The following is a 14,622-nucleotide window of genomic DNA, read 5'->3' as shown; positions in this document are numbered from 1 at the left end:
AAAGAAGGAGATGGTGCGTTGAACGTCCAATTGCAAAATCGCACATCAACTTATATTAGACCGATTTTTGGGGAAAGAAAATGGAAGAGGGGATAGATTGGAGGAAGGGGGGGCACAAAGGGGGTTGTTGTCTTGGAATGTTGCTCTTAAATTTTGGTCACATGGGAACAAAATGGCCGTCGAAATTAGGGTTTTTGTGGCCCTTAGGTGGGGAATACATGCCCTCCAGTCGACCCAACAGCCAGTGCCCCACCCCAAAGACACTCACTTCCTAATCTTGTCCTAATACACCCAAGACATGCTGGGGCCTTGTGCGCTTTCACGGGTCCTACGTAAATTTAATGTCAAGTCCTACTACATGTGTTTGTTTGTAGTAGCCAAATTAACTCATGTTCCTACAACATGGTCTAATGGAAGTTTTCCCAAGAATGATCGGATGCAACTCGATTCCTACTTCTTCTTCTCCTTCTTCTTCTCAGCCTATTAGGTCACTCGCTCATGACGTGGGTCTGTTCCTCTCTCGTTCTTCTTTCCCCCGCTCTTTAATAAGGGAAGTAGCTTGACCACAGAGTCACCGATCAACTTGTCCGATGGCCACGTCGTAGCATGTGCATCCTCGTGGTCTAAGTCTCGAAGAAGCATACCCGAAATGATGTCTTTCGGAACATACATCCACTCGGGTATGGCTTCGGATTCTACTGAAATATAAGAATATCAACTCATCAATTGTCAATACACAATTCGACCAAAAAACAAAAAATAACTGTCAATACACAAGATTTGTAATTAACTTGTCCTAGGTTTTTTCTTTCTTTCTTTCTGTTTTTTTGGGGGTTATTCACTCTGGGTGATCAATGTATGGTGGTGGATTCTTGGCTCTGTACCACATAGAGTTGAAGGGACGATCTGAATTTGTCCTTCACTGCCTGTTTGCCCTGTCTCTTTGCTTCAGTTGGATAAGGCTGATGCATCTAAAGAGGAGACTTTTAGAAAAGGGAGGAGTAAAAAGAGAATCTGACCAGGCCTGGACATGATAAAACAAGAAAGGGAAAATAAATAAGAGAAAGAAAGGATGGATTTTCTCTTTATTTTTCTTAATGAAAAAGTACAGCAAAAAGAGCTAAAGGACAAAAGTATGTGCAATCACACAACAGGGCTGTGTGGTGTTTTCGAAAATGATCAAAAATCATTCAACCGAAAAAGCCTGCAAATGATGGTGATGATGATGAAGCCCCCCCTCCTCCTCCTCCTTCCTTTGCCAATTTTCATATGTTTTCTTCCTCCTCGTTTCTTTTCTTTTCCCTATCTTTTTCAACCCATGTTGTTCCTTTTGTGCCATGTGATTTCTATAGAAATTAAAAGGGAAAAAGATATATATATATATATATATATATATATATATATATATATATATATTGCTTGCGTGGAAAAAACAGATTTAGAAACCTCCCATCTAATATCAAAATGGACTTATTATTTCAAATCTTTTAATTTTCTCTGTATTTTTACCCAACTTTTTGTGATTCGAATTTTCGCGAAATATCAACCTACTCTATGAAGGGAGGTATGGAATCATCTACATAAATTCGTTATTCGAACTTTATTTTGGATGGACTAATTATTGATGGTCTCGCTCGCTATGTAGTTCCATGGAAGGAGCAATAAATCAGGCGCTGTAACACTCATTGAAGACTAATGAGTCGTTCATTCGAGCTTGAAATTTGGATGAGAGTGCATGTGCAACGTTGAAGGGAGAAACAATGTGTGATCTTTTTATTTGCGTCGGGTAAAGTGATACGTGTGTACCGTATATGGTGGATTTTCTATGAACGCTTTTGTTTAATAGCTTGATTGTTTGGAACAAGCAGTAATAGTCCCACGCAAATCTCACATTATATCTAGACACGAGATACCGTGTGGATCAAATTGAACAAGGGACTTGCAGTATATATAACAAACATTTGACCCTTATGACTTGTCAATATGTATGTATGTATCACCAAGGCATGCATTATCTGTGAAACCATTTTGTTCACACCAGACGATAGCTAAATCTTTTGAAGCGACGTACGGTGGGTTTAGTTAGGCTCTGTTTGACAGTGATTCCGTTCCCAAAAAATGATTTTGATCAAAATCACTTTTTTTTTATTCTGTTCCCTGGATGATTTTTTTAGAATCAGAACGCGTTTGGTAACTATTTAAAATTTTTGTTCCTAGAATAGAAACGCGTTTGGTAGCTGCACAAAATTTCCGTTCCCAATTTTTCATTTAAATCAAATAATTATATAATCACATTTGATGGCAAAGAATAGGGAAAATAATCAAATAGTGATTATGGAGCAAAAAACAGAAAAAGAAAAAGCAACAAAATTTGAAAATAATCAAATAGTGATTATGGAGAAAAAAAGAGAAAAAGCAACAAAATTTCCGTTCCCAATTCGTTTGTCGATTTGTCATCAATATGCAGTCGTTTATATTATTTGAAAAGTAATTCGTATTACATTTACAGAATTTGTCTAAATCATTTGTTTGTTATTATTTCTTGTGACTTTTAGATTGATTACAAAAAAAAAAAAATGAAAGAAAAGGTCTTCATTGTGCAACCGCCTATAATTTTGCACTCTTGTAATTACACATCATGCAAGCTTACAAGACCCGCAACTCAACTACATTGATTTTTTTTTCACTTGACTCGACAAATTTTTTGTGCGGCTCGAAAAATGGAGAAAAAATGGAGATTTAATTCGCAACGCGGAGGGTTGGGTCCACTCTTTAATAAAAAAAAAAGATAAAAGTTGAAAAAACACAATAGGAAATAAAAAATACAAACTTAATTATAATAAAAAATAAAATAGCTAAAAATTCGAAAAAAAAAAAACATGCGTATTAGAGGTCCCTTAATATAAAAAAAAATAGATTTAAAATTTTTCTAAAAAATAATTTTTTTAAATATAAATAAAAATTTAAATTGAATTTAAAAATAGGCATAAAATTTTACAAAAAAAAAATATTTTTTTTTAAAAAGGGGGAGGGGAAGAATCTGGTGACGAGAATTTTTTTTCAAAATTTTAGCTTTTTTCAATCTTAATTTTTTTAATTATTTTTAAATTATTGAATTAAAAATCTAAATATTTTTTTATTTCCCCCATTTCTTAAATTTTAAAATTTTTTATTAAATTTACTTTAAATAAAATTTTTAATTTAAGAAAATTAGTTTTTAGCAATTTTTAAAATTTGAATTTGAATTTATTTTAATTTATGTAAAGTTGAAAATCCACATGGATTTTTTTTTTAAATAATACCATTTTATATTAAAAATTTAATTATAAGTATGAGGGATAAGTCATAAGTATATCGTGCAAAAAAGTGATCCCCAAAAGTGTTCCAAAACACCAAAATTATCTTTTTTTTGCTTCTAAAAAATGGTCCAAAAGTGTGCCTAGGACCAGAATCAAAATCATTTTTTTTCATTACCAAACATGTTTCTGATCCTTTTTTGTTTCTGGGAACAGTAAAAGAGGATCAGAATCACCGGCAAACAGTGATCGGCACAATGTGTTCAGCATTGTTATCGATATGTGTATGATGCAAAAATTGACAATTGCATAACTACTCCATCAATCACCACAATGTGTAGCCCTCAACAAACACACAATACAGCTATCGAGGAGCGACGAAGTATAGATCAACAATTGTATGACATGAATATCGACATCTACAAAGGAGAGTTATCAACGGCCATGTGGAATCAACATTGACAAGTAGCCGAGACTTGTTCAACAAAGTTCATCGACCGAGCAAGCAAATGCTTGCCATTTCAAAATCTCGCGAAGTGTCCGAAGCAAGGGGAGGAAACGAGAATAAGATTATTGCCTGAAGGCACGGATAGCAAGTGACAATAGAGTAAACCCAATAGCCTTGGAAGTTGTAACCGTATGCGAATGAGACCGGCTTGCGAATAGGGGCCTAGTGTTGGGGTGTAGTTCATATTCTCCAATGACAGGAAAGCACGTGGGTCTCGCTCATGAACAATCACTATTGTATATATTCTTTTTCGCTTGTAATTGAATGATGCAACGAGAGGTGCAATGTGCTAATTATAGCGAAATCCTCTGCTAAACGTAGCCTTAATTTAAGGATGAACCAGGATAAAATTTCTTGTTTGGATTTGTCTTTCTCGCTACGTTTTGCTTCATTATGATTGTGTGTCGAATCCTAATGGTTGGAGTCTTGAGAGTGCGGTTATATTGAGTAATAAATGCTAGTGAACGGTTATAATTAGTGGGGTTATGTATACGGTGGCATGTAACAATGGAGGGACACTAACAACACATACTGTTGATGTACTTATATCGGTTTATTAATTTTGTTGTCGTTTTAGCTTTCATCATTACAATCTTTTTGCCTTTAAATTTACTATTCATCTTCGTTGTAGTGCTGATCGAGTGTCTATTTGAAATTACCCGTGAACCCATTTCATAAAAAATCAAAAATCAACTTTTGGTGAAAGATTTTTCATTATTTCAGTCGATACCCATTTGGATGAAGCAAACTGATTTAGTTATTATCGATCTAAGGGCATGAGCATAGAGGTCGAAGCTACCCAGAAGCCCATAAAACACTCTGTAAACTTCATGAAATTGTTAAGTCCGGACATTTGCCCCATGCAAGTGGCCACGACACAAAGTTGCTTGATGGAACTGGTAGGATCTGAACTCAAACAAACTATGCTCATCCAATTTTATTATTAAAAAAAAAAAACAGGGCAAACAAAAGAGAATTTCACGCGAGAGATGGAGGGGCTGTTTAACCTTTGGATTGTTAGTGACATCTATGTATCCCAAATAGTTGGAATCTATGGCTTTGTCAAGAACCGAAAACAAAACCCAAGGAGGAGAAAAACAGTGGAAGAATTCTTCTCCACTATCATCGTTATGAGGATTAACTTTTTACCTTTTCTTCGCGTGATGAGATGGGAAAGAACAAACATTCTGTGTAGGCTGTAGCGAGAGAAGAAAAGATTCTACATATGCCAAAAGCTCTTTTTGCCATTTATAGAAAATTTCTCAGTCAAATCAAAAGGGGGTAACATCAAGAGTTCGTACCATCTTCAATCATTCGAGTTTTTCAAATTGGTAATTAGGGTTTAATTTGTCACTTCCAAATTCAAACAATGAGGCACTCCGCCGAAAGCATTTGGGTGGGCAGGTCTTGACTAGGACGTCAATCAAATATTGGTGTGGACATGTAATTTTCCATAGCCGTGCCGTACAAAATAATGTAAATAAATACCAATGATGGAGACAAATATAATGTCTTCTAAGCTCATTTGTTTGACTCGATATATTTTCGAGAGATCGCAACTCTTTTTATTTATATTTTCACATTGCATTTTGACTAGCGATGGCCATTGAGCAGTGTCGAACCCGGGCACGGTCGGCTCGAGCCTTCAAATCTATTTAAGATAAATTGAAAAAAAGTAAAAAAGTTGTATTTATAAAATGGTGGGATTCAATAAAATGTCAAAATATTGAACTATAGTAATAGATTAAGAGAAATAAAACAGTACATAATACGTTCAAAACAAACGTACAAGTATGCTAATAACATTTATGTCATGGTATACCATGTCTTTGTAAGCATAAAACGAAATTTCCCATGTCAGATTTTCGACGTAAACATTGACTTTTCCGGCTTCCACGTCAGATTTCTAATTAGGCAAATCGTCAATGGCACTTAAGTGATCGATTTTTTAAATTTGTGGCACATAAGTGAGCGAAAAAAATTATACCACTCAAGTGAGTGCCGTACGAAAGTTATAACACTCATGCTGTTTTTATCCCCCAAATGTGTCGTACAAAATTCGTATTCTCTTCATAGGTAGATTGGGCGGGTTTTTTTTTTTATGGCTCCATTATCAACAATAGATTTTTATTTTAATTACTAAAAATAATTCAAAATTTAAATAGCAAAAGTCATCCAAAAACCTTCATCCAACTACACAAATAAAATAGGAAAAGTATCCAAAAAGTCATAAACCTTTTGTATTAGTGACAATTTAATCCTAAATCTTTCAATTGTGTCAATTTAGTCCTAAACATTTTGCATTTGTGCCAATTGAGTCCATCGGGCCAATTTTGATTGGAAATTGCTGACGTAGTCGTTGGTCGTCCCACGTAGCATGGTTAGTGCTAATGTGCATATTTCTTTTTCATAATTCTGTATTTCTTATATAATTTTTTTTTGTTCTTCTTTGTATAGTTTTGTTTGTTTTTAGACTAAGGGTCAGTGAGGGTCGCTGGAGATCCTCAACAGCACATGGCGAGGATCTAGTCCAAAAACAAAGAAGAGTAAACACAAATTGAAAATCACTAAAAGAAAAGTATTCATGTCGGCGTCGACCGTGCGATATAGGATGATCGTCATCCATGTCTGCGTTTTCCGACTAAAATTGATCAAAAGGACTCAATTGGCACATATACAAAATGTTTATAACTAAATTGGCACAATTGAAAAGTATAAAACTGAATTAATATCAATGCAAAAGGTCTAGGACTTTTTGGATACTTTTCCCCAAATAAAATACTAGTACATTTGCATATTCAAGAAAGAAAATTTGAACTTACAATTCCTCTTCGACAACATCTAGAGTTCCTCGAACAATGTACTGACTAAAACTACATTACCCAAAAGAATGTCTAATTTGTTCAGTGTGTCCACCGATGTGTTTCTAACCATGACTCGGATGTTAAAGTTGCTGGGAAAGCATCGTTATGAAATTTTGATGATTTGAAAACTATCTTTGGTATTAATATCTAACTTATCGAGTGCATATATGAAGTCAATTTTATAAATGTCAATGTTCCTTCAGATCAGCAAAGACGAGAAACTAGGTTGTGATGATTAGGGTGAACAAGCACTAGTGTAAGTGGTATCTCACCGTGACTTGGCAGTACCTATATCAAGCTAGTCTTCTTGAAGGTCTTTGGGTACGAATAAAGGTGGAAGGATCATTGATCCTATCGTCACGTGTTATTTCATTCGTATTATAAAAGCACCATTGGACGGTGGTTCCTCTCTTTCCACTTTAACCTCAAACAAAAAATAGAGAAAGACAAGATTAATTGATGTTGTTCAAACAGGCACATGTCGTCAACCTATTCACTCACAATCTGCATGAACCGACAATGAATATTGTATCATGCTGATGAGGAGTTAGCACTAATGATGGTGAGATATGCATCTGAAGATCATTGTTAATGGTCTAGAAAAGATCCATTACAAGCATGGACTCCATATTTGAAAAACCAAGAAAGATATCGGAAAAGCAACCGACGGGTTTCTACTTTAGTGAAATGACAGTTGCAGCATACTCTATTTTGGGAAACCTGCGAAAGTTAGAAGAAACGATTGTATGGGCAATCTCAATTCTTGCACAAGTTTCCGATGACTCTCAAATGGCTAGCTGGAACTCTTTGATGGTCTCCAGACTCCTATGAATAAGGATCACGAAGCCTAATAGAATTGAACTTGAGAATTGTTATAGTTGTGCTTTAAGCTTGAAATCTTCTCTATTGATACTTCTTTTCAAATGTTTATCTTTGCAATAGCATTTACTCAAGTGTACAAGTATGAGTGCAGCGGTTGTATCCTGATAGTATGATTTATCTTGTGAAAGGAACAACACTTGCCGCTTGTAACTTACAATACTAATTACTAGTAGAATCTAGCCATTGCTAGGCTATTAGTTGGAGAGTAGATGTAGGCTTGGTATAAGGACGATCCACTCTACATGGTTGTGTAATCTATCTTCAGTATTCACTATATGCTTTATCCGTTCACTATCATCATGCATGATGGTCAACATCCTTTACAATATGGATCGCTCTTTGTTGTGTTATTTCACGAAAGTTTTCGGTGTCTTCACTCAACCTATTCTACCCCTTTCTAGGCAGTATTGGTAGCCCCAACAAAAGTAGCACAACCTTCCTTTTCTTTTTTACGGGCACGTTTCGATTGGATTCTACTCTTGCAATAAGCAATCGCGTCCGTCGATGACCATTCTAGATTTTCGCAATCAACTTGCATTATTGTCTACCATGATTCGTTGGCTAGGACTTAATATGGAATCCAATAGTACCATAGACGTTAACGGGCTTAGTAACTCATGAGCCATGGTAGAATGAATCATGACGTATGGAGCTCTATTCTTCCACTTCTTCCGAACGTCGATGTTGTCTTCGCCAACTCATTCAATATATTTGGGGTAGTTTGTTGTGAAGTATGTCTTGACTTCATTGGTTGATGATGACGAGGAGCTAGTGAAAGTTGATAGGGTATGCTTCTTTTTACAAAGTAAAAACCATAAATATGACTAGAAACCGCTAGATGAGAACGCCATCTTAGTCAATAGGATGGAGTTCGTCGTATTAAATTGACTGGCATATGTATCATACATATTTTGGAGTCAATTCCTTAGCATCGCTAAGATCTATTCCACTTGGACCTCCCTCACCTAGCTCCAGATTGTTGTATTATATAGAACAAGCAGAGTCTCGTGCCCCTCCAACTTGAATCTTTGTTTCAAGTTAGTGAACACAAAAAAGAAGAAGAAGAAGAAGAAGAAGAATGTCCATGTAACAATTGAGGAATTTCGCCTTCATGGCTAGTACCACTTTGTTGAAGAAGGATTACTCTCCTTTTTCACTAATTTAAATGACGTCACATGTAGAAATGGAATGGCATTGTTGTTGTCGGGAGTACGCAGCCAAAATCCTATACCTTCACTTGGAAGATCACCAAGAAAGATCATAAGTCCGAGCCTGTTAACATATCCGGTTGATCTTTACTCAAAAACTTCAGCCAATAAGTTATGAGTTAACTAAGATATATTAATCGCTCCACGCCACATCAATTCTCCGATATGAGACTTTTCTAACACAACCCACACGTTTATCCTAACAATCTCCCTAACAATCTTCGTCTCACGTGTGAACTCGGTGTTAGGTATGCTCCCATTAGTTTAGGTAACCTTCTATACCAACATATCTCAATTTGAATTCAATCAACGTCCACCCTCATCCCTAGTCTCTTTATCCGGACTAAACCCTCATGCCTAGTCTCTTTATCCGGACCAAACCCTCATCCCTAGTCTCTTTCTCTAGACCAAATCATGAAGGCTGTCATCGAGCTCAACTTAAATCTCCATCAACACCCACCCTCATCCCTAGTCTTTTTCTCTAGACCGAATCATGAAAGCCGACATCGGGCTCAACTTGAATCTCCATCAACACCCTCCCTCATCCCTAGTCTCTTGAATCATGAGGTTGCCATCGGGCTCGCATTGTTACACCACAACGTCCACCACCCGAAAATTGAGTTTGTCACCAGATTCATTCCTTGAGATATTCTCCAAACACCAAAACAAATGAGGGGTCCACCAATTAACCATTAACTCTAATACCATTTGTTGACTCCAATATTGTTTGTTAGGAGTGTGCAGCAGAAGTCAGATACTTTCGCCAAGAGAGGTCGCTAAGAGGGAGCCCAAGTCCGAATCCGTCAACATATCTAGTTGGACTCACATTCACTCAAAAACTTAAGCCCATGAGTTATGGGCTACTATGATATATTAGCTACTTCATATCACATCAATTCTTTGATTCTCTAATGTGAGACTTTTTTAACAAAACTCATACGTGATCCTAACAGTTGCTACAAACAATTTCTAAACAACAAAGTATTCAATAAATCTATCAAAAGCTGCAAGAAGTTTCCAAAGACTTGAGTAAGCCTCCAATTTTGTTGTGTCAACAGTGAGAGACAAGCATTTGCGATATGAATGGTGGAGTACAATGTTAACTTAGTCATCTACTTGCATGCCTTCTTTAAGATCTTATACATAGAGTTCAACAATCCTCCAATTTTTCTGTGTCAATAACGAGAGACAGGCATTTGCGTTATGAGTGGTGGAGTACAAGATGAACATATCCATCTCCCCCCATGCCTTCTTCAAGATCTTAAACATTCAATCCCACCTTGTTTTAACATCTAGCAATAAATTCTCAGACTTTCCTTGCTTGTGTGTCATGTGGAGGACCTCCAACTCTTCATGTAGTTCCCAGAACGTACATGGAAAAAATGTTTTATTGCAAAAAAGCTTTAGCTATTTGAGCAAACTCTGGATCAAAAGGTGCAATGCTTGTTTTATCTCAAGTAATGTTGACAATTTATCGGAGATACCAAGCTCATTGACAGCTCTCACTATTTTGGCAACCGAATTTAGAGAATCATACAGAAATATGATTTTCTTAAACGTCACGATTTAGTGTTGCTTATCAACTCAAAGGCCCGTCATGACACATCAGACCTAATTGGTAGGGCTAGTTCGTAAAAATTAAAAGTTAGAGCTGCTCATAAGTTACACGTGAACAATAGATGTTGCAACACCACCCTATCTCCAATGATTGAGCTGAATCATTCAAATTGTTTGGATCAATGATCTTTGTTGGGAGGGGGGGGGGTGGACATCATCCCTCTAAAATTGGTCCCTTTTCCCGCTCCTTTTCTCCATGCAAATATTTATTGTGAAAAGAAGGATTTTATGATATTATACGGTAAATTTTAACCTATTATGTCTAGGAGGATGTCAATTTTTTCATCCCAAGTATTGGAAGTTTCAATGTTTAAGCACCAAAACAATTTGTCATACCTTATCGATCCATAAAAATGGTATGGTGATTAAGTGGGGAAAATTATCAAAAAGTCATAGACTTGTTTTACTACCAATTCAGTCATAAACCTTTTAATTTTGTCAATTCAATTCTAAATCTTTTGCATTTGTGCTAATTTAGTCCTAAACCTCCTGTATTTATGCTAATTCAATCTATTTGATTAACTTTGAACGGCCACCATTGCCTCATCCAGCCATGGTGAGGCGCGACTTCACCTAGATCCGGCTTGGGAGAGGCCGGCCTTGCCATGGCTCGGTGAGGCTTGCCTTCGCCAGCCTCGCCCAATGACGGTGTGGTTTGCTCCCGTCGGCCTCCTACAGGCCATATTTGGGTAGGGGTTGCCACCGGCCTCGGCCTCCGGCCGCTCACAAGTGGTGACCGCCTGGAGATAGAAGAAAGAAAGAAAAAGAAAAGAAAAAATAATTCAAAATAATATTAAGTATCATTAAAAATTATCCGCATTATCGCCGGCCGGTATTCATGTTAGCACCGATGGCCAAAGTTGGCCGAATGGAATGAATTAGCATAAATGCAAGTAGTTGAAGACCGAATTGTCACAAAAAAAATAAAAAGGTTTGGGACTGAATTGGCATAAACGTAAAAAGGTTAACAACTGAATTAGCACAATTAAAAGGTTTAGGATTGAATTGACAAAAGTGCAATAGATTTAAGACTTTTTTGACAATTTTTCTTGATTAATTACATACCCCGAGGAGGGGGTGGGGGGTAAAATGGCATTTTAAAAGAATTTAGATATCCCTAACTTCTAGTAATAAGTAAGTGCCTTCTTTTTTTCCTTTCTCTGCCCTCAAATAAGTTAGTTCATGTATACAAACTATAAAAGGATTGTTAAACTAAATTACTAGTAATTAAACAATTTATCCAAGTATACTATCCACAACTAGACCTTGGGAGAAAAACTATGCTTCCACATTAACGCATTTTATTACAATTCGCGTGAGTAGAATTGCTAGCATACCACATGATCATGGAGGCCGATCAATAACAACTTGAAAATCAATTGCGACTTTTGGGCCCCCTATGTTGCAAAGATGATTGACTCATAATTTGGCCAAAACCATCTCTTAATTTTATATGGCAAGAGGAAATAAGACAAACTTCATAAGTGATGAAAAGATATTATTAGCAAAAGAGACCAGGTTTGGAGAGCAAAAGATGGGATATGCACGCATGATTCCCTAGCAAATCCCCTTTTGGCCTCTCCAAGATCATATCCTCTGGAGGGTGATTAGCACTCTCCTCCTACCTTCATCCTACAACTAGAGATTTAATGATACTCCAATAATTTATGTCAATCTTTCCGAAATATATTAATCCTTATCTGTCCTTCCGTTTATGGCATGCTTGACCTAGACTTCCCATTTCTTTAGAGAGAGAGAGAGAGAGAGAGAGAGAGAGAGAGAGAGAGAGAGAGAGATTTCTGAGCCTTTTGACCTAACAAACGAAAGTGAAAGTTTAAAATGATCCATGCCTACCTCCTTGCCAAATCGATTGCTTCTGGGGTTGGTTGTAATCTTCTCAGCATGAATGAGACGTGCCCGCTTAAGAAATGGTTAAGTCAACGAACCCCAAAAGAAAGAAGAGAGTCCATTCATTCTCTTTCGCCTTCGAATAATTTGAGATCACTCCTCGCTAGCTGTACCAATTCAACATTCCCAAGCACATCTTGCTGAGCACATGAACATCATTCCGTGAGATCTTATCGTTAATCATGACGATCACAGCATGGTATTTTAAGGTGTAGTCGCGTTAGAGATTGGCAATTCAATGCTTGAGAAAATGCCGCTATAAACTCTATGTTGTAGGTTCTTGATTGGTGAATACGTGTGAAATGGGAGAAGAATGATACTTGCAGCTATCTGTCATCTACTACCCGCAATGAGACAAAGGGATGTCGAAATAACTTTGAAAATTTACCAAAAAAAAGTCCTAAACCTACCGTATTTATGTCAATTTAGTCATAAACCTTTCAATTTTGCCAACTTGAGTTTTAAATATTTTCACGTTTTATCAATTGAGTCTATCTGATCAATTTTAACCCTAAAACAACGACGTGGCTATCCAGCCAGCCCCTCGATCGTCCTATGTGATGTACCGACGTTAATCTGCATAACTATCTAAAAGAATATTGATTTTTTTTATATTTTGCTGATTTTTTTATTTTTATTTCCTTTTTATTAGTGGTCGGTCTCAAGCGATGGTCGGAGAGGGTTGGGTGAGGTTCGTCCTCCCCCTACCCGGGCGAGGCTACAATCAACGGCCTCAATCGGGCTAGGCCGCCCTCTCCCGCACTTGGTAAAAAAAAGGTAAAGAAAAGAAAAGAAAAATTAAAGATTAAAAATTAAAAAGTATCTATACTAGCATCAATCACGCCGTGTAAGATGATTGGAGTCCACATCGGTAATTTCCTACAAAAATTGATCAAATGAACTTAATTGGCAAAATGTGAAAAAGATTTAGAACTTAATTAGGACAATTGAAATGTTTATGACTAAATTAACACAAACACAATTGGTTTAGGACTCTTTTGATAATTTTTTCTGAATTACTCTATAAACATCGAACAGGATTATCAAGATTCTCTCACGAAATCAAATTTGTTAATCATATTAAACCGGGTAATTGATACGGTCTGGGATTTACATATATGAAATTCACTTCATCACCTAAGATTCACGGTGACTATGTTACCCCTGGTGCCAATATGTTGTGGCGCTTTAACGTTATGTCCTCACCCCCGCCATTTTTTCACGCTCTTTCAGAGTTCAATAAATTGGCATCACATCTAGATCAAAATTCTCGGTCGCCCACTATTGTTTCTGGGCTGAAATCCAAACCACATTCCACACCTCCTCACTCTCTAAAAACTTCGATCGGCTTGGTTTCGAAAGGGGAGTAAAGAAAGATGGCAAGACCGAAAGGAATCGAAATATGTCCGGATCGAATGGGGACCGGAGAGGCCAGTCGTGTAGTTACGTCAGTGCATCACGGTAAGGGGTCGCAGAAGCAGAGAAAGAGAGAAGAAGACTTCAAAGCGCATCTGCATCTGCATCTGCATCTGCATAGTGTTGTTTCAACAGGAGCTCGATGGCCAAAGCTGATGAGAGAGAGAGAGAGAGAGAGAGAATGGTGAGCTTTCGTCCACGCAATCAACGGTGTGACGGATCCTGCACCAGCTGCGCTTTTGTCGTTTTTCTCCCCTCGGCCATGACAAATAGCGATCCGCCACGTGTCAGACCAATCATTTTCGTTTCTCGTTGCTCCTTTGTCCTCTTTTGCTGTGTCAGCGTAACCAGTAGAGAGTCCTTTCGTCAGCATCTCGCATTCAACCTTCCCCTTTTCCATTCCTTTCCTTTTTTTTTTTCGCTTTTCCTTTTTTCCTCCAAATTTTCTCTTTCGATTTTGAATAAATGACACAAATAATCATTATATAATATAGCCCCTAAACTTTAATTTTGTTCAGTAAGGTCGTTGAACTTTAACCTAATGTACAAAATCGTCCCCGAACTTTTGATATATGTTCAATTTAATCCCTAAATTATATGAACCGATCAATACCCTCACTGGACTCGAATTAATGGAATGACAATATTGAACATTACCATATTATTCAGTGACTAAATTGCACGTATATCAAAAGTTTAAGGACCATATTGAACAAATTTAAAAATCCACATCGCACATTAGATAAAAGTTCAAATATCATCTGTGCCACTATTCCTTCGATTTGTGTCCTTCCTAAGGAGACGGATTTCACCTTGTATATTACAACAATGGTTGACACACACATATACATATATGATATGGGAACTTATGTCACCTTGCCAAGAATTTGCTTTGAAAATCATTTTCCACGATATGTTTCTTT

Source organism: Rhodamnia argentea, chromosome 4 (genome assembly GCF_020921035.1).
Source record: "Rhodamnia argentea isolate NSW1041297 chromosome 4, ASM2092103v1, whole genome shotgun sequence".
Taxonomy (NCBI): Eukaryota; Viridiplantae; Streptophyta; class Magnoliopsida; order Myrtales; family Myrtaceae; genus Rhodamnia; species Rhodamnia argentea.
This window is presented reverse-complemented; position numbering follows the sequence as displayed.